We start from the raw sequence: 21,373 nt of genomic DNA, 5'->3' as shown, positions 1-21,373 counted from the left end.
GCAGAAAATAAGAACAGAAGAGAACAGAAGGACTAGAAACTATTAAATTGATATAACAAGGATCCAAATTTCCTACTCAGATCCTTTTTGTGTTTTGAAGTTTCCCTGTGTGCTGTCCCATTCCTGAGAAGTGCTGGCCAAGAGGGAGACAGGGTCAGGAAATCTGGAGAAGAGTCCTGTTCCCTCAGGCCCCGATCTTGACTCGGTGTGAGCAGGGACAGGACCCAGGGAAGGGCTGGAGCTGGGACAGGGCAGGCTCAGGGTGGATCTCAGGACAAGGTTCTTCCCCCAGAGGGTGGTGGGCACTGCCCAGGCTCCCCAGGGCAGTGGGCACGGCCCCAAGGCTGCCAGAGCTCCAGGAGGGTTTGGACAATGCTCTGAGGGACAGGGGGGATTGTTGGGGTGTCCTGGGCAGGGCCAGGGCTTGGGCTTGGTGATCCTTGTGGGTCCCTCCCAGCTCAGGATATTCTGTGATTCCCTGATTATTTCTGCTGCCAACACCCGCCTTGCTCCCGAGATGGACCCGGAACAGAGGAGCAGGATTGGAAAACTCCGCATCTTTTCTGACCAGGTTGTGCCGACCCAGCCATAAGGGAAAGGGAGCAGCCGAGAGTGGTAAATGCTTGTGGTGGGAAGGAGCGACGAGAGTCAGAGAGTCCACAAACGATGGGAATTGTTTGTTAAACATGTATAAACTTTTATTAATAGATTCGATGAATAATATTATTAAATATATTGCATATATTTATACTTCATTTTTATATATTATGTATTATTATATATTAGATTTATCTAGTATATTGAACACATAACATTGAATTAAATTTATCAAAAGAAAGAAATAGAGAAAGACAGAAAAGGGGGAAAGAAAAAAAAGAGAAAAAATAAAGAGAGAAAGTGAGAAAGAGAGAAAGGAAAAAAGAAAACAGCAAAAAAAAAAGAAAAAAGAAAAAACAAAAAAAGAAAAAAGATAAAAGAGAAAAGAAAAAAGAAAAAAGAAAAAAGAAAAAAGAAGAAAAAAGAAAAAAGAAAAAATGAAAAAAGAAAAAAGAAAAAAGAAAGAAAAAAAGAAAAAAGAAAAAGAAAAAAAGAAAAAAGAAAAGAAAAGAAAGAAAGAAGGAAAGAAAGAAGGAAAGAAAGAAAGGAAGGAAGAAAGGAGGGAAGGAAGGAGGTAGAAAAATATGATACCAAAAGGAGGTGTTGATCCAGCTGATGGATGTTAATCCTTGTCCCAGCGTTGATCCATGCTGGGATGTTTGATCCTTGTCCCAGCGTTGATCCACGATGGGATGGTTGATCCTTGTCCCAGCGTCGATCCACAGGATGGGATGTTGATCCTTGTCCCAGCGTCGATCCACAGGATGGGATGGTTAATCCTTGTCCCAGCTGGGTCGGCCAGACCGATGGGAAGCCCAGGATCCTGGGGGTTCTTTGCCCATCCTGTGGAAGCCTGAGGTCCATCCGTGGGGGGCGGAGGAGGCAGAGGAGGCCTGGGCGGGCTTCTCCTCATCCATGGCCATTGTCCTGCAAAAAGGGGGAGAGGGAGAGGGCGAGTGAGGGAGGGAGAGGGATGGAAAGAGAGCAAGAGGGAAGGAAAGTGAGGGAGAGGGAGAGAGGAAGAAAGAGGGAGAGAGAGGGAGAAAGGAGCCGCTGCTGGGGAGCAGCTGGGATGGGCTGAGCTCTGCACCCCTTATATACCCCTGGGGCAGGGCGGGGTCTGGGATGTCACAAAGGTCTCTGGGCACACCCATGTCCCACGTCACAAAGGACCCTGGAAGGTGCCCCCGTGTCACAAAGGGCCACCCCCGGCCCCCCATGGACAGCGGGACCGCCTGGACCCGGCCCGGGGCAGCCCCAGCACTTGTGGCCTTTGCAGCCCCTGCTGTGCCCAGAGCCCTGCGGGGCTTTGGCCACGGTCCCACACGACCCCCGATCTCCACAGGGCACAGCCCGGGCTATGCAGGCTGGACTGGCTGGGGAAGCAGGAATTGGCCCCGTTGACGTGCCAGGGAGCTGTGGGCAGTGTCTCCATGGCCCGGGGCGGGCCGGGCACGAGGGGTGTCCCTCAGGGCTCTGCCTTGGGCAGGGACAGACAGTGGTACCAGTGCACCCTCAGCACGGGGGCAGGGGACGGGCAGCTGAGCGGGGCAGGGGACACCACGGAAGGACGGGGCCATCCAGAGGCACCTGGACAAGCTGGACAAGTGGCACCACAAGAACATCATGAGGTCCCACAAGGCCACGTGCCAGGTGTGCCCCTGGGTCGGGGCAATCCCAGAGTCACTGAATCAGCAAGGTTGGCAGAGACCTTCAGCATCATCCAGTGCCACCCTGACCCAGCACCACCACAATCACCCCTAATCCATGTCCCCAAGGGCCACGTCCAGACACCTCTGGAGCACTCCCAGAGATGGTGACTCCACCATAACCCCAGGAAACTTATTCCAAGGCCTTGCCACTCTATTAGCAGAAATTAGTCAGCCTAAGATACAACTTTCAGACTAGTTGAAAAAAAAAATAAAATCTCTTCCAACAGCCTTTTTAAGATAACTTTGTGGTCATTGTATTGCAAAGGGAAGACTTCAGGAATTAAAGCTTTAGCATACCTAAAAGAAAGTACAAAACTACGTAACATAGCAACTACATTCAAGGAAATCTTTATTTTTTTAACAAGATCAGAGATCTCCCTTAACAGGAACTTGATGAAATTTTATTACAACCCAAAAATGCAGATCTTGGTCTCCAGTTTCAGGACCTCTCCCTTATCCAAGAATCCCTTCAGGGCGGTTTTTAGTTCAGTCAGGTTGGCCTCATCCAAGGGCAGAAAATAAGAACAGAAGAGAACAGAAGGACTAGAAACTATTAAATTGATATAACAAGGATCCAAATTTCCTACTCAGATCCTTTTTGTGTTTTGAAGTTTCCCTGTGTGCTGTCCCATTCCTGAGAAGTGCTGGCCAAAAGGGAGACAGGGTCAGGAAATCTGGAGAAGAGTCTTGTTCCCTCAGGCCCCGATCTTGACTCGGTGTGAGCAGGGACAGGACCCAGGGAAGGGCTGGAGCTGGGACAGGGCAGGCTCAGGGTGGATCTCAGGACAAAGTTCTTCCCCCAGAGAGTGGTGGGCACTGCCCAGGCTCCCCAGGGCAGTGGGCACGGCCCCAAGGCTGCCAGAGCTCCAGGAGGGTTTGGACAATGCTCTGAGGGACAGGGGGGAGTGTTGGGGTGTCCTGGGCAGGGCCAGGGCTTGGGCTTGGTGATCCTTGTGGGTCCCTCCCAACTCAGGATATTCTGTGATTCCCTGATTATTTCTGCTGCCAACACCCATCTTGCTCCTGAGATGGACCCGGAACAGAGGAGCAGGATTGGAAAACTCCGCATCTTTTCTGACCAGGTTGTGCTGACCCAGCCATAAGGGAAAGGGAGCAGCCGAGAGTGGTAAATGCTTGTGGTGGGAAGGAGCGACGAGAGTCAGAGAGTCCACAAACCATGGGAATTGTTTGTTAAACATGTATAAACTTTTATTAATAGATTTGATGAATAATATTATTAAATATATTGCATATATTTATACTTCATTGTTATATATTATGTTTTATTATATATTACATTTATCTAATATATTGAACACATAACACTGAATTAAATTTATCAAAAGAAAGAAATAGAGAAAGACAGAAAAGGGGGAAAGAAAAAAAGAGAAAAAATAAAGAGAGAAAGTGAGAAAGAGAGAAAGGAAAAAAGTAAACAGCAAAAAGAAAAAAGAAAGGATAAAGAAAAAAGAAAAAAGAAAGAAAAAATAAAAAGAAAGGAAAAAGAAAAAAATAAAAAAGAAAAATGGAAAAAAGAAAAAAGAAGAAAAAAGAAAGAAAAAGAAAAAAAAGAAAAAAGAAAGAAAAAAAAAAGAAAAAAAAAAAGAAAAAAGAAAAAAGAAAGAAAGGAAAGGAAAAAAGAAAAGAAAGAAAGAAAGAAGGAAAGAAAGAAAGGAAGGAAGAAGATAGGGAAGGAAGGAGGTAGAAAAATATGATACCAAAAGGAGGTGTTGATCCAGCTGATGGATGTTAATCCTGGTCCCAGCGTCGATCCACATGATGAGATGGTTAATCCTTGTCCCAGCGTCGATCCACATGCTGGGATGGTTAATCCTTGTCCCAGCGTTGATCCATGCTGGGATGGTTAATCCTTGTCCCAGCGTCAATCGCTCTCCTCATGCTGGGATGTTAATCCTGGTCCCAGTGTCCATCCAGCTGGGTCGGCCAGACCGATGGGAAGCCCAGGATCCTGGGGGTTCTTTGCCCATCCTGTGGAAGCCTGAGGTCCATCCGCGGGGGGCGGAGGAGGCAGAGGAGGCCTGGGCGGGCTTCTCCTCATCCATGGCCATTGTCCTGCAAAGAGGGGGAGAGGGAGAGGACGAGTGAGGGAGGGAGAGGGAGGCAAAGAGAGCAAGAGGGAAGGAGAGTGAGGGAGAGGGAGAGAGGAAGAAAGAGGGAGAGAGAGAGAAGGAGCCGCTGCTGGGGAGCAGCTGAGATGGGCTGAGCTCTGCACCCCTTATATACCCCTGGGGCAGGGCGGGGTCTGGGATGTCACAAAGGTCTCTGGGTACACCCATGTCCCACGTCACAAAGGGCCCTGGAAGGTGCCCCGTGTCACAAAGGGCCACCCCCGGCCCCCCATGGACAGCGGGACCGCCTGGACCCGGCCCGGGGCAGCCCCGGCACTTGTGGCCTTTGCAGCCCCTGCTGTGCCCGGAGCCCTGCGGGGCTTTGGCCACGGTCCCACACGACCCCCGCTCTCCACAGGGCACAGCCCGGGCTTTGCAGGCTGGGCTGGCTGGGGCAGCAGGAACTGACCCCGTGGAGGTGCACCTGGGTCGGGGCAGGCTCGGTGTCAGGGAATCATCAAGGCTGGAAGAGGCCATCTGCAAATGGAGTCCTGAATCAAGGGCAGGAATAACATTTGACATCTCTTTTGGCCAGGGTCATTGTGTCAGACACTGATCAGTGACCTTTGGGGATAGTCTCCATCTCCTGACTCCGTGGGGCTGCCAGCTCACACATTTCTAGGAGAGAGGCTGCTGCTTCTCAGTCCAGCAGGAGACCCTGCTCTGCCAATTCCCTCAGCAGAAGGGGAAGCCACGGCCCCGCTGAGCTCCTTTGTGCAGGTCCTGCATTTAATAAAATGCCTTGGAAAGTACCATCCCCCTGGCTTCAGATGTGTGCCATGTTCTCCTGATGCATGGGACACGTGTGGGTGCATTCCCTCTGCTGTGCCCTCCATATTTCAGCCCCTGTGACCTTGCGAGTGGATCCCAATGGATGACACAGCCAAGGAGGGCCAAGTTTTTGGGCAGCTGCCACCACTCCCTCTTCCTTTTCAAACCTAGCTGGATCCCTTTGCTCTTCCTTCCTCTCATCCTAACTTTTGACCTAACATTAAAAACCTGCTCAGAAGCCAAAGTCCATTCTGCTTTGTGAGTTTGTTTTCCCTCGATGCTAGAGGGCTGTAAAGTGGCACAAGTTATAGGCTGCAGACTGATTTCCTCTGGAGCACTGTGTCTGTGAATCAGAGAAATTCCACTTTGAACTTGGATATTAGAGTTGTGATTGTGGCTCTTACTTACTAATTCCCCACCTCCCTGCAGAACTGTGCTTTGTCACAGTGGGACCTTGCATTAATCACTGCTGTATTTCACCTGGAGCCTCATTTAACAGGGTTTTGTCGAATAAGTCAGAAAGCAAAACCCACTTAGCTTTCCAATTACAAAATGCCTGATGACATGCATGCCAGTGTCCACTTCCCTGTCTTTCTTCCCTCTTTTTTTTTTTTTTTTTAGCGTGGCTTTTGGGTTTTTCACAGCACTTAATTTGCCTTCATCTGGAGAGATGCTAATTGTCAATAATCATTGCTTGTCCACATGAATGAGCAAGGAGAGGCACACTGGATGCTGCTGAGGAGCCCGGGGGCTTGGCAGAAGAACTCCAGGCATCCTTTACTTAGGAGAGAAGAGCTCATGTTGCTGTAATATTTGGCTTGTTTCCATTCCCTCATTGATCTGAAATGTTTGCTGAGCAGAGCTCTTACCTGTCCTGGAGGCTGGAACCAGTTCATTTTCATCTCTTAACTCTCTGTCTTGCAATTCTGTGCTGTGGGATCTGTGTTGGGTATTAGGACACCAGGAAATCAAAGTGGTGTTCACAGGTGCCATCAAGCTTCGGATTTTGCTTAATTGATTGCTTGTGGCTGACACTGCTCTGCTTTGGTGAGACCCCACCTGCAGAGCTGCTCCAGCCCTGGGGAACAGCCCAGCAAGGACATGGAGCTGCTGGAGAGAGCCCAGAGGAGGCACCAAGAGGATCCCAGGGCTGGAGCAGCTCTGCTGGGAGGAAAGGCTGGGAGAGCTGGGATTGTTCAGCCTGGAGAAGAGAAGATTTTGGATGATCTGATTATGGCCTTCCAGGACATGAAAGAGCTCCAAGAAAGATGGAGAGAGACTATTTCCAAGGGGTTGGAGTGACAGGAAAAGGGGGAAGGCTTCGCATTGACAGAGAGCTGGGTTAGATGGGATATTGGGAAGCAATTCTTGGCTGTGAGAGTGGTGAAGCCCTGGCACATATTTCCCAGAGAAGCTGTGGCTGCCCCATCCCTGAAAGTGTCCAAGGCCAGGGTGGATGGGGCTTGGGGCAACCTGGTCTAGTGGAAAGTGTCCCTGCCCCTGGCAGGGGTTGGAACTGGACAATCATTAAGGTCCCTTCCAACCCAAACCATTCAGTGATTCTATAATTCCATGACACTATCACAGCCCAGGCAGCATCAATTCCATTGATCACAACAGAGCAGAGCTTTCCTTTGCAGTGCTATTTGTAAGAAATCACAGATTTTGGATAGTAAATTCACTCCCCTGTCCTGGACAGAAATTCCTTCCGCAAGAAAGGGTTAATGATGGAAAATCAGACCTGAAACTTCTCCGATGCAGAAACACTTTGGGAATTACAGGGCATTTGGGGTCCGAGTCCCTGCTGCAGCTGAGGTCTGCTGGGGCTGGGGTTGCCAGGAAGCCAATTAGGAAGGATTTGTGTCTGGTTGCAGCAGCCTGGGGATTGCTCTAACCTGAGCTCAGCTGGCTCTGCTTCCCCTGGGAGAGCCTTCCCGTGCTGGATGGTGCCAACACACGTGTGCTGCCCATGCTCCTTCTCACCTCCTTCCCAGCTGTCTGGGCAGAGCTTAAAGAGACACAGGGAGAGAGTGGGAAAAGGTTTGCCAGAACAAAGCATTTTCTGGCTATTTTCTTGTGTTTGCCACCAAGAGTCAGACTAATCCTTGATGTGTGTCCTGCATGTCATTTGGGAATACACAGGGATTTGGCAAGTTTGGGTTTATTTCCTGAGACCTCTATGACTCAAGGCATCTACAGTGATACTGTTTTTAAAGCCTGCTCAACCCCAGACCTTTGAGCTTTGCAGCGAAACCATGAAGACCTTGAGGATGACTGAAGAACATGAATTTAGGCAAACATTTGAGATTTGTGTGCATTTTTTAAGTAAAGCTCATCTGGCACCACATCAAACAAGGCAACATCCCTGAACTAGTAGTTTGTGTGATATATTATGGTTTGCAGCTTATCTTGTTTGTGGTTTTGGCTCTTATTAAATGTCTCCTTGGCAGACAAATATCAACATCAGCATCCATTCCTGTTTGCCTTGAAATGAAGATTGAGTAGCACACCATGGAATAATACAGGGGTACAGCAAAGCAAAATGCTTCTCCAAAATAAAGAATACTGTAAAGAAAGTAGAAGGGTATTTGAAAACCATAAGAAATAAGGATTACAAAGGCAAACAAACACTCTGATATTTAGGAATAAACCAAATTCCAAAGCATCAGCAAAAGCAGCTATAAATGATCTGCAGGAAGGTGTTATTAACATTTAGAACTTATGGTTGATAATTCAAAGGTCGACTGCATAAGTGCTGCACATCAAGATACATAATTAGGTGTCATAATTGAGGGTTTAACTGATTGTCACAGGCAGGAAACACGACTGAAATGGAGTTACTGTCACACTGGGGGCTCCTCTGCTCTCTAGACTCATTTTTTCTGGCTTTGCTTCCTACCTGTAGTGAAATTCTAGGTTTGGGTTTGGTTTAGCTGCTGGTTTTAGACCTTCCCACACCCCTTCATGAATAGAAGCACTTTCTTTCCTTCTGGAAAGAAAGGAGGAACTCTAAAAGCAATTTCAGGGTAGACCAGGATGGCACCGGGGTTGTACAAAAATTGGAGAAGGGGAAAGACAGGCTCAGTCCCGAAGATGATGAGAATAAAATACCATTTGAATGCTATAAAAACAAACCATTGTTGTAGCCTTTGCATTTCTTCTGAATTTACATGTTTTCATTGAAAGTTTAGGTCCATCTCAAGGACAGTTCTTTATAAATCATTAATGCTTTTTGTTGCTACGTGTGGATAAATGTTTTGTGCAAATACAGTGAAAAGGGTGCAGCTCTGGGGAGGTGAATGTTGTGTGAAGCTGTAGCAGCATGTCCTTCCCTGCTGATTCAAGCAGGTTGTATCCATTAAATCCATTGCTGTATCCCTAAACTTCTACAAGAGCCAGGTCACACAAGGGAAATCAGATCAGTTATGAGCTTGGCAATACTTGTGTTGCTTTGTCTCTTTGGTTTAAGCAGAGCTAGGGGGCACACAGAATTGTTGGACAGTGTGTATGGAATGCTGCATTCCTGGATCTCCTCTCTCCAGCTGGACACTACCTGCTCTGTGACTCCCAGTCCTCTTAGGGAGGTGTTTGGAGTTGTGCACACACAGTTATGAATTTCCAAAGCCTGGCCTAATCCCTGTTTTGAGGCTGTGTCACACAGCCCCTGTGCAAACCCTCTGTTAAAGACACCTTTCCTTTATTAGTTTTGCTCTGATGTTCAGCTTATCCATCAGCTTCCCGGGATGAGCTAAATGAAAGTTCAGGACTGTTCACCCTGGGTGATTTGTCTTTCAAGTGCCAGCTTTGGCCAAACCATCCTCAACAGCAACTTTTAGAAATCCTGAGCCTTTCCCAGTGCTGGCAATGCAGAGGTTTCAGGGAAAATGTGTTCAGTTTTCCTCTCACCTTCACCCTGAAAGAGCACTCAGGGTTTGGTTCTGCTCAGCTCTGCTGCAGGAGAGTGGGATGTTTTCTTCCTCTTGGGTGTTTCTGGGCCAAGATTAAATCAAGCAGGCAAAAAATAATATATTTTTGTCTCATATTTCTTATTCAATGCATATCTTTAGTTATAAACCTTTCTGACATATAAAATCAAGCTGCACCTAATTTGTCCTGGCTAAAAAAAAAGGCAGCACAACTTCCAATGGGCTGAAGAGAGTTCATGGAAAATCTGCCACATTCTCTGAACTTGGTATCCCTCCTCCCCCAGACCCTCTGCCTGCTGTAGCAACTTTATTTTAGGGGGAAAGAAGTCAGATTTCCTTCTGCCAGTGGCACATCTCTGCTGTCCATCCCACCCCACTGACTGGAGCACTTTGGCTGGATGTTCCCTCAGGAACCCGCTAAAATAAATCCCACCCTTAGCAAAGCCTTCAGCCATCTTTACTTATTGTTTTACCTGTTTAGTTGTTGTTTTATCAGCTGTGAGGTCATGAACAGTGTTGGCCTGTTAAGGAGTTCAAACTCAAAGGGAAAAAATCAGCCCTCTGTGCCCAGCTTTCCTTATGATCCATGAAAAATAGCATCTCCCTCTTCCTGGCACTGCAGGGAGTTGTAGTTTTCCAATAAAAGCTGTGTCTCTGCTTGCTGGGCTGTGCACTGGGCTGTTTTTCCATGATACCATATTTCTCTGGGTGATCCAGGCTGATTTTAAGCAAAATTACTCAGTCTCTAAGTGTTCTTTCAGTTTAAGAAATGAAAGAAATAAATTGGTATTTTAGCTGCCTGCTCCAGACAAAATAAAGCCTTGCTGGGTTTGAACAATGAAGATTTAAGGCCTGTCCACTCTGGAACATTTTGTGCAAATCTATCCATTTGCCTGTGTCCTGGATAAATCCGAGCCTGTGCCACATTTCTGGAGTTCCCAGAAGATTGTGTGGGTTTAGGGGAGTCACAACCTTTTGCACCCACCTTCCCCAGAATTTGGGAGCCAGCACTGTGAGATCCTCCTGCTCCTTTACACCACTCTGGTGGCACCAAACAGTCACAGGGATAAAAATCCAGCCCTTTCTCCAAAGGGACTTGGAGGCTGGCAAGGAGATAGAAACAGTCCACAGTCCAGCTGCCCTGAAGTCAGCAGGAATGGAACCATCATCTCCAGCTACTTCCAGCTTTCCCTCCAGCTCAGAAGGGTGAGACTTGGAGTTAAGTGAACATCAAGTGCCTTCACACATTTTTTCCCCAAAAAAATTGGTAGAAAATTTGTTTGTACTCCTCGAGAAATGCAAGAAATCAGGATTTAAATTTAACTGTCTTTGAAATGTTTGAAAATGTAGGAAAACTGAAGGGTTGTCTGCATGCAAATTGTTTCTGTGTCTTCTGTTCTTCACCCCATTTTTGATTTCACAGGGGTCTTCTTATTTAGGAAGGGGGCCTTAATAAAGATTTGTGTTGGGGCTTAAGCATTTTGTTGATTTGGCCACGGAATGTGAGTGGTTCACAGCCATCAGCTGTGTCTCTGGAGTGTCTTTTCTCTTCAGGATAGAGGGTTTGTTCCCACAGCCACAGGGATTGGTTTTAATTACACCTGGGAATCCCATGAGAGGGGAGGAGATTTTCTATGAGGCTTCTGAAGATCATAATTGTTGATGGGATTTGTCTTGCCTGATTGCAAGGTAATGTCTCATGGAAAGCAATTATCTGAGTTCCTTCCATGAGAGAGAAACTGGCACTTCCACTGGGATTTCCTCTCATCTTTAAATGAAAAAATACATGAAATGAGTCACACTGTAAAGGTATTTCTACCTCTCTAATGCAACTGCAGGAGTTTTAGTCTGGGACTTCTGGAAGGGCAGAAACATTCCCAGCTTGACTTTGGAGTTTTCTTTTTACTCAAGTGTTATTTGGATTTGTTGGCTTAGGGGTTTTTTTCTGTATAGAGAATGAGAGAAGGAAAAAACCACACTCTCCACTGGGAAAACTTGCAAATTTGAAATGGGGCCAACGAAAGATAAGAGCCATGGAAGCCTGCAGTACAATTGAATTGTGTTAATTTTCAGATGATTACGCACATTTCTTTAAATACTCCTGCAAACTTCTCCCTCCACCCAAAAATGAGTCTCTTTTCTTCCTTGGAATTTGCCAGAAAACAACAGCAAGAAAACAGCTGTAATCCTGAACTTCCTTAAGCTGTTCAAATCCACATCTGTTGTCTAGGGAGTCACCTCATTTCCTCCTAAAAATCTTCTGCATTACATCCAAGCCTTCTGGTCCAGTGTGAGAATTTGGTTCCTGAGTTACTTCAGGGCTGTCTGGCTCAGCCCCTGGTCACTTATAAGATGTTAACAGAAAGTCACACTTGAGTGAAATGGGAGTTCAATAGAAATTTAACCCAGCCACCTTTGCCCCTTTCTAAGTACAGGAGTCAGACCATGGGAGGGGCTGGAGAGAGAGAATCCACTGGCAGAGGCTGCAGGTTTGACCCAACACAGTCAAGAATCTGGGTGGCCTTTGGACAAGTCACATCTTTCTACTCCCAGACTTCCAGCCCCACTTTTCTGTTCAGGCAGAGGCGGGTCTTGAACTCTGCTGCTCTGGAAAAGGCTGACAAACACCAGGGAGAGTCTGAAATCCCACATGTTTCCCAGGCAGCTCCCCCTCTCCAAGCACACCCATCTGAGTGGGTTTTTTGCCAAAACCCAGCCAAGACTGAAGCCTTTTGTTTCACGTTGCGTGGTTTTCGTTTTAACATCTGAGCCAAGAGTGATGTGTTCATAAGAAACCTGGCTAATGATCCTTGATTGCCTGATCAATGACCCATCTATGGCAGGTTGTGCAGGGTAACTTATCCCCTGGGATTTCCTGCTCGTGTACAAGTTGGGTCAATACATCCCAGCAGATTGCAAAAAGATTGCTGAACATGAGGGAAAATGACTTTTGATTGCCCTTCCTCTTTTTTTGCTTTATTGTACATTGCTGGCTTGATGAGGCTGCTTGCCCTTAAAGTGAACTCTGGATTGGTTTTACTTGAGCATGGGACCAGCTTGGAAATCAGCAATTTGAGCAGCAGTTCCACTGCAGCATCTCTCACACGGCTGGACCTGGAGAGCTGCTGCCATCTCCAGCAATCTGTTCCATCTCAGAGCACAGGGAAAGTCCCAGTTGCAGGTTTTACCCCCCCTAAGGTTTAGGAACTCTGGGTTTTCCTGAAGGCAGCATGTGAGTGTGAAAAAGAGCACAAACATTGACTCTGAAAAGCCCAGAAATTCGAAATATTTGCCTGGTTAACACTGAGGTTGGTGCTGGAGGGGGATGTACTGATCCCTGGAATTGGGAAGAGTTCTGGGATAAATGCACCAGAGCAGAAGGGCTGGAAGTAAAGGCCTCTCTGAAAGGGGACTTTGAGAGATAGGTGTTACAAAACATAGAATTATAGAATCACAGAATGGTTTGGGTTGGATGGGAACTTAAAGATCATTTCATTCCAACCCCCTGCCATGGGCAGGGACACCTTCCACTAGCCCAGGTTGCTCCAAGCCCCATCCAACCTGGCCTTGGACACTTCCAGAGATGGGGCAGCCATAGCTTCTGTGGGCAGCCTGTGCCAGGGCCTCCCCACCCTCACAGGGAAGAATTCCTTCCTGATATCTAATCTAAACCTGCACTGTTTCAATTTAAAGCCATTGCTCCTTGCCTACATGTAGAAGAAAAGAGGTAGATCCATCAAAGCCAATATTGGGCACTCATGGAGCTTTTGTTGCCTGTCTCTGCCAGGTTTGCAGGGTTTACAGGTGTGTTTGGCTTTCTGTGACGAGATCTTGGTAGCCAGGGGTGCTGCAGGAGTGGCCTCTGTGCCAGGCACAGCCAGTTCCAGTGTTTCCAAAATGCACTCAGGACTGGCAAAAGCTAAGCCCCTCAGCCAAGGTGGTGGAGCCTCTGGGAAAACTATTTCCAAGGGCATGGAGTAACAGGAAAAGGGGGAATGGTTTCAAACTGAGAGTTGGTTTAGATTAGATATTGTGAAGAAATTGTTCCCTGTGAGGGTGGGGAGGCCCTGACCCAGGTTGCCCAGAGAAGCTGTGGCTGCCCCTGGATCCCTGGAAGTGTCCAAGGCCAGGTTGGACGGGGCTTGGAGCAACCTGGGCTAGTGGAAGGTGTCCCTGCCCATGGCAGGGGGTGGCACTGGATGATTGTTAAGGTCCTTTCCATCCCAAACCATTCTGTGATTCTATGAAAACACATTTAGGAAAAGGGTAAAACCCAAGGTGCAGCAGCTGTGAGAGAGGAGTTAAAAAAGGTGTGAGAGAGGAGTTAGAAGAGGTTTGAGAAGAAATCCAGCAGCACAGGGCAGAGCAGCAGGAGGGGGAGTGGGAGAGGAGCTGGGTGGGTGGTTGGCAGCCAGACAAGGTCAACCTCCACAACAGGTGATTGCTCTGCCTGGGAATTGCACTTCCAAGGTTCTTGTGTAACTGATGAGTTTGAACTCATCTCCTCTCTCATTTGTTGTGATTTCCCCCCCCTTCCTCCCCAGAAGCTCTGCAAAGTCTGTGAGATTCCTCTTGCCAAACCTATCTCAGTCTGCCAAACAATAAGGAAACTTAATCACCCTCAGCTCCCCTTCTCAGAGCCTGTATATGGTTACAGTCCTCTGGAGTGATGCATGGAAAGATGTTTTTGCTGCTTTAATCTAGGGATCAAATTTGATTTTTAACAGAACAAATCCTTTGTGCTCATAACAAACTCACGTGTGTGAGTCAAAAGAATGCCCTGCTGTAAACTGCTCTTGATTTGGTTGTTTTGGTTTGGTTTGGTTTTTTTTTTTTAATTCCATACTTAATTTCTGTCAATCCCTTTTTGGAAATGAATTACTGTAGAAATAATCTCACCATCTCAGGAGCCAACTTCGAAGGTGTCTTTTCTAATTAATGTTGTAATTTCTATTTATTATTTGCTGAGGGGAGATTTTAAGGCAGGGACCTGAGCTGTGCAAAGTCTCTGCAGGGCAGGGAGAAGGTGATGAATCCCATGTTGTTCCCACCTCATACCTGGATGGACAGCTTTGCTCCCTGATTGGCAACCTGAGGCTCAGCACTGCTCACAGTTTAGAACCTTTTGGAGGTTTTGGTGATTTTAGATCAAATGTGAAAGTCGAAGGAAACATCAGCCTTGTCTGCAGATGTGTCCTGAGTACTATTAAACCCACTGCAGAGAAGAGAAGGAATTTCTGAAAGGAGTGATGAGAAAAAAAGACAGGAGAGAGAGATTTTGGGAGCAGAGGAACAATTGAGGGAGGGAGGGAGTGGTGAAGGATTGCAATAATCTGCCTGAGCTTGCTTTCTTCACACATCCCCTGGTGAAAGCTGAAGGAAAACCTGCTTGTTTTCTACTATGATCATTTCTACTTCAGCTGTACCTCGAGTGGCCACATGCAGGCACAGTGTTAAGGTGAGAGGGTGGAAGAAAGGATAATCCCCCCCAGGTCAACACACAGGCCCAGTTCTCCAGGGCCCATTTCGGAAGCAGGTTCTGATGTGATGCCGCCTGGACAGAAGCCAACACGACTCTCCTGGTTCACACTGGCTTCAGAAACACTCTGGGAGCTTCTGCCATTCCCTTGCTTGGGAGCAGAGATTTGTTGCAGCTGTAGACAGGTTGGGCTGGCTTTGAATCCAGAGCTTATGCTCCTTTGCTCTTCTCTCTACCTCCAAAATTTCTGTCCAGGAGAATGACAGGAATGCATCTTCTCTTCCTCTGCTGCTTCCTTCTGGGCTGTGCAGTCCTGCTCTCTCCTCCATCCCTGCTCTCTTTTCCATCCCTGCTCCCTTATTCCCTTATCAAACTGCCAAGAAAAAGCCACTTACTCCCAGTTCTCCTTCTCAAGTTCCTGACTGCTGTGATTGCTCTGGGGCAGGACAAGCCCGGAGTGCTCTGGGATATTATCCATAGTCTCTGTTATACATTGATTTTAGAGCAATTCAGCATCATGGCTGCAAAGCAGCAGATCAAGAGTGCAAGGGAAGCAGTTGATCAGAAAGGCACAGCTCTCTCCTGCGTCAGAAAAGTCCTTCGCAGTGGCAAAGACCTGCTTCCTGCAGACTGGGATGGGCAACGGCATCAAAAATGCTTATGATCCTCTCTAACTTGGTGCTGTTCATTCCCTGCCAGGCCCCCAGTGACACCTCGGGGTCCCCATGGGCCACTCAGAGTCCACAGGCTTGATTTGTGACTTGTGAATTCTATAATCCGTGGCAAAATTCCTGACACTGACACCAAAGTTGATCACTGCGACAGAAATCAGAAACGGAGCCCTGAAGAACTGAACACAAAGGATGGAGCACTGAAGAGCTGTGAGGGACTTGTCAGAATGAAAGGGTTTGTGCAGTTCAACCATCCTGAATCATCTTCAGGCTCTGAAGGTGGTTGGAGCTCAATGGGATCTCTGTGGAACAACAACCCGTTGCCAGGACAACTGAGCTGGTGGGCAATACCACTGGCTGTGTGTGTCCCAGCCTTGGCCCTGCTCTTTCTCTGCTGTGTGTTGTTTCTCTCCTGTACTCTGAGGGTTGAATTTACCTCCTTTGTAAAGCTCAGTGAGATTTTGTGAAAGTCAAAGGCCATACATGAGTGGTACAGCTCTTGAGAATCCCAGTGTTGTCTCTATTTCAGTGTGGGATTTGTGGGTGGGCAGGAACTTCAGTGAGAAAATATTAATTCCTCTTTGATTTTTTTTTCTTTTCTTCTTTTTCCTTCCCTTCTTTGTGTGTGTTTGTTCAGCTCCAAATTCAGAATGTGGAGGTAAACAGAGGGAAGAAATGCAGGCAGAGCCCCCATGGAATCAAGATATTCCTGACAGCCCTAAACTAATTTCCCCAGGTCTAGTCTGTTCTGCCTGTGATGATAATTGGTGAGTGACCTCTCACTGCCCTTATTTCAACCTACAAACATTTCGCTGTATTTTCTCTCCCCTCTCCAGGAGGAGGGAAGTGATAAAGCAATTTGATGGGCACCTGACATCCAGCCATGGTCAACCCACCACAGTGGCAAAGCTGAGTGTGGCTTCCCCTGGTGTCATTCTGCAGGTGTCTCACACCAGGAATGGTGACTGTTCTTCCCAAAGAAGCCACATCTTGAAATGAAATCATTCTCTAGGGCGTTATCCTTAGAAATGGCCTCTGGAGTCAGAGATGTGGAGCTCTGGCATGTTGCAGAAATCAAGGGTGATCCTAAGAATTAACAGGAAGTTGATCATGGACTTCACCAAATAAAAAAGTTCTCACAAAATGCTTTATAATTTTGGCAACGTGTTGTGCTGTGAAGGAAGGACATAAAAATGCTACCAGTGCTTTCCCCCCCCCCCCCCCAGAGGTTTATTAGTCCAGCTTGGGTGTAATCAAAAGAAGGAGGAAGGAAAAGGGAAAGCACAGAGCACTGAAAAGGGAACCCAAGGCAAGAGAGTTAGAGAATCACAGAATAGTTTGGGTTGGAAGGGACCTTAATGATCATCCAGTTCCAAACCCTGCTGTGGGCAGGGACACCTTCCACTAGACCAGGTTGTTCCAGCTTCCATCCAACCTGGCCTTGGACACTTCCAGGGATCCAGGGGCAGCCACAGCTTCTCTGGGCAACCTGGGCCAGGGCCTCACCACTCTCACAGGGAAGGATTTCTTCCTAATATCCAATCTAACCCTACTCTCTGTCAGTTTGAAGTCATTGCCCCTTGTCCTGTCCCTCCAGGCCCTTGGAAATAGTCTCTCTCCATCTTTCTTGTAGTTCCATAAGGTCTGGGAAGGCCACAATGAGGTCACCCCAAAGCTTCACTTCTCCAGGCTGAACAATCCCAGCTCTCCCAGCCTTTCCTCCCAGCAGAGCTGCTCCATCCCTTGGATCCTCTTGGTGCCTCCTCTGGACTCTCTCCAGCAGCTCCACGTCCTTCCTGTGCTGGGGTTATGAAACGTTCTTACTTCTAATACTCAATCAGAACTTTGTCCCCTGACTACAATCACTGCAGAAGTACCTCCTCAGGTTTGCAGCTCTCTTGGCCACAACAGCCCACACAAATCACCCCCAGCAGCTCACACAGCCCCTGCTCTTGCAGGGAAGTTCTCCAGGAGAAGTGGCAGTGTTGTGCTGTGACTTAGGGCGTTCAGGCTCCCCATGAGCTGTTTTGTCTTCTCTGATTTATCTGTTTCTCTGTTCCACCTGCAGTGCTTTCCTGCTGGCACTGACATCAGCAGCTGCTGGCAAGTGAGTAGAAGAAACCAAAAAGGCTCAAAGGCTCTGAGCACGCAGAGTTTGTGAGTAGCATAGTACTGGTTTCACAGCAATTCTTTCTCTTTGGGTCAAAGTGATAAATTACTTTTGGGAATAATATGCAATTTTTAAAGTATTTTACTCTGCACACCAGTTTCAGACAGATGGTGACATTTTCCTTCATTGTACTTCTAATTTTCCTAAGGAATTGACTAACCAAGTAAAAAAGTCAAAGCAATTAAAGTGGGCTTGGGGCACAATTTTTTTCTCACAAAAGAACATACCTGAAATCTCCTGACATATTGTTTATTTAAAAAGAAATTTGCATATGAAGGAAGAAGTTCTTATGCTTTTAACTGTATCAAACCAATATTACCATCACAATAGAGATTAAAGAATCACAGAGCCATTTAGGTTGGAAAATACCTTTAATATCGAGTCCAACCCTTAAGCTAACACTACCAAGGCGACCACTAAGCCCTGTTCTCAAGTGTCACATCCACACTTCTTTTAAATATCTCCAGAGATGGGGACTCCACCACCTCACTGGGCAGCTCCTTCCAATGCCTGACAACCCTTTCCATGAGGAATTTTTTCCTAACATCCAATCTAAACTGCCACAGAGAATTTCTCTTACGTAGCCATCCTTCTTGGGAGAGTCCAGGAGTTCTGATGTTACAGTGAAGTAGATAAACACACACATCCCATCCTATCCTGTGGCTTGGGGGGGGGGGGGCAGGTCCTAAATTACTCACTCTGATTCCCTCCCTGGGCACTTGTTAAATGTGAGAATTTATGACATTTATTGAGGCAATGCACCAAAAGAAACACCAGGCACCAGCCCAACAGCTGGTGAGAGAAAGACAGGTTTGTGCCTGGGGAGTTCATCTGGTTCTGCAGTGCTTTTCTGGAATATGTGCAGCTGCTGTAATTGGGAAAATGTGTCAGAAACGAGATTAAGTTGGTTTCCAATGGAAGATGCCACTGAGGTGGATATGGTGATAACAATTTAATGTGTGATACCCGTTGAGATCCACATTATTTTTACAGGATTTGACTAACAGACCAATTTCCCCCAATAAACAAAACACAAGGGATGATACAGATGCCATAATGCTGCTGATCAAACAGAGGTTTGAGCTGTAACTTTCCTCATGATTATTGCATGTTGAGAAGGGCAAGAAAGCAATATAGACACAAAAATACAACACTGTGGTGATGGTGGGGTGGCACAGGTTATAAACCACTGAACCAAAATACTGGACAGATGTCATTTTCTACGATGGTGTTTCCATTGATTTAAGGACTTGATGATCCTTGTGGGTCCTTTCCAACTCAGAATATTTTGTAATTCTGTGACTGTGAACTGTGCAAGAACGTGATACCTCCATCCTCCCTGTTCTTGCAGAGCTTAATGACAGTGACAACAAAACCACTGTGGTAAAGGAACAAATGCTCTCAAACCTCAGATATGAGGTGACAGCCTAATGAGACACTAGGGGTGAGCTGCTGGAACACCAGGCTGAAGCCTCAGGCTTTGTGTACAAGTTTCTCATGTGCCTCTGGCAGATCCTGTCCCCTCAGGCATCTCTTTGTACTTGTCCGTGCTGTGCTTTCCACAAGCACCTGGGGTGTCCAGCACATCCCAGGTCCCAAACGTGACTGAAACCTGATGGGCACCTCCCACACAACTGAGAGTGCCCTCCCAAAATTTCCTCAGACATGAGACACCCATGTCTTCGAGTGCAGAGGGCACAAAGCTCACACAGCAACAAGTCATTTCCCCACTGCAATCTCAAGGCACAACACGCATGGAGGATGTTACTGTTTCTTCCCACAACCCTGGGATGGAGGGATTTTATTCTGCCAGCTCAGTGCTAAAATTTTTCATCACTTCCACTGCCTCCAGTAGGCATCCATTGGATCAGGTATGAAGAGAAGAATACATCCATTGAGTTCATGACTTTGAGGGGAAGTCTGAGTTGAAACTCTGACAAATCTGCACTGTGTGCTGGTCTGTTGTTCACATCACTGCTCAAAGAACACTTGCCTTCAAAGAACTCTTCCTTCTGTGGCTGAAAAGCTGCCTGTTGGAAAAGGCCCTGGGGGTGCTGGTGACAGAGGCTGAACATGAGCCCAGGTGTGCCCAGGTGGGCAGGAGGGCCAATGGCACCTGCCTTGGATCAGGAATAGTGTGGGCACAGGCCCAGGGAAGTGATTTCCCTCTGTGCTGGGCACTGCTGAGGCACTTCATGTCCTGGAGAGAACAAACTCTGTCCCTGGGACACCACTGACAGCAGTGACAGTGTTTCAGAAGGGATGATTGAAAGGAAGATGCTCCAATGCTGCTGATCCGTGGCACTTTTTTCGTGATATCCTGGAGTAGAAATCGAGGTAGAATAGTGAAATGTTTGCCCAGTTTAATCGCTCAGTGCTAAACCAGCGTTCTATGAGCCGTGTAAATCCGTGAGGGTTAGATAACACCGCGGGAGCTGGAGATGTTTGCGGGACGGAGATGCCATCTAGTGGGAACAGCGGCTGGGAGAGAGGAGGAAAGGAGAGTCCGGACACCGCATCCCCTCCCCACCGAACAGCTGAGCCCCGGGATAGGGAAATGCAGTGACACCGGACTGGATTCCCAAGTGCCAAAGCCTTGAGTAACGTGGAAAAAAAGTCATATCAAAAAATTTAGTTTATTCTTTCCTTGATTCCTGAACTGCTGGCAGTCGCACTGGTGTTACTCAGAGAGCTTGAAACCAGAGGCTGAGAGAGAGGTCCTGAAGTGGGACGTCTTGGGCAAGCCCAGCATCAGACAGAGAGACACACAGAATCCCTGAGTTGGAAGGGACCCACAAGGATCATCCAGTCCAAGCCCTGGCCCTGCCCAGGACACCCCAACAATCCCCTCCTGTCCCTCAGAGCGTTGTCCAAATGCTCCTGGAGCTCTGGCAGCCTTGGGGCCGTGCCCACTGCCCTGGGGAGCCTGGTCAGTGCCCACCACCCTCTAGGGGAAGAACCTTGTGAACTAAATAGTAACATCACCAGTGGGGAGGGGAGTTTCCCAATTCTAGGTATTGACCTTGAAAACAATAACACAACTCTCTCTTTTTTTATCACCACTTGACCTCCACGAAGTGGAAGGTTCAGGGCACAGCAGGGACTGAAGGGAAGGGGCTGCAAGGCCACAAGTGCCGGGGCTGCCCCGGGCCGGGTCCAGGCGGTCCCGCTGTCCATGGGGGGCCGGGGGTGGCCCTTTGTGACATGGGGGCGCCTTCCAGGGCCCTTTGTGAGGTGGGACATGGGTGTGCCCAGAGGCCTTTGTGACATCCCAGACCCCGCCCTGCCCCAGGGGTATATAAGGGGTGCAGAGCTCAGCCCATCTCAGCTCCCTCAGGAGCAGTTCCCTCTCCCTCCTTCCCTCTCCCTCCCTCCTTCCCTCTCTCCCTCTCCTCCCCCTCTCCCCCTCTTTGCAGCACAGGACGACGCCAACGGACAGGAACAGGACCATGGCCATGGATGAGGAGAAGCCCGCCCAGGCCTCCTCTGCCTCCTCCGCCCCCCGCGGATGGACCTCAGGCTTCCACAGGATGGGCAAAGAACCCCCAGGATCCTGGGCTTCCCATCGGCCAGACCCACCCAGCTGGATGGACACTGGGACCAGGATTAACATCCCAGCACGAGGACAGGGATCGATGCTGGGACAAGGATTAACCATCCTTTCCTGTGGATAGATGCTGGGACAAGGATTAACCATCCCATCATGGATCGACGCTGGGACAAGGATTAACATCCCATCAGCTGGACAAACACTGCCCCCTGGTAACCATTTCTTTCTTCCTCCCTCCCTCCCTTCCTCCCTCCTTCTCTCCCTCTTCTTTCTTTCTTTCTTTCTTTCTTTCTTTCTTTCTTTCTTTCTTTCTTTCTTTCTTTCTTTCTTTCTTTCTTTCTTTCTTTCTTTCTTTCTTTCTTTCTTTA

The 21,373-nt window shown here is 47.8% G+C and overlaps 1 long non-coding RNA gene across 1 annotated transcript in view; it reads left to right on the top strand.

Moving 5' to 3' along the window:
* Positions 1-21,308, top strand: part of LOC135410394 (uncharacterized) — a 69,949-nt gene extending 48,641 nt beyond the window's left edge. The window contains exon 2 of the long non-coding RNA XR_010428661.1: positions 20,872-21,308. This is a non-coding gene — a long non-coding RNA (uncharacterized LOC135410394). The remainder of the gene's footprint in view (positions 1-20,871) is intronic.
* The last annotated feature ends 65 nt before the right edge of the window (positions 21,309-21,373 follow it).

Source organism: Pseudopipra pipra, chromosome 2 (assembly GCF_036250125.1).
Source record: "Pseudopipra pipra isolate bDixPip1 chromosome 2, bDixPip1.hap1, whole genome shotgun sequence".
NCBI lineage: Eukaryota > Metazoa > Chordata > Aves > Passeriformes > Pipridae > Pseudopipra > Pseudopipra pipra.
Note: the sequence above shows the minus strand (reverse complement) of the source record. Positions and strands in the feature narration are given on the sequence as shown.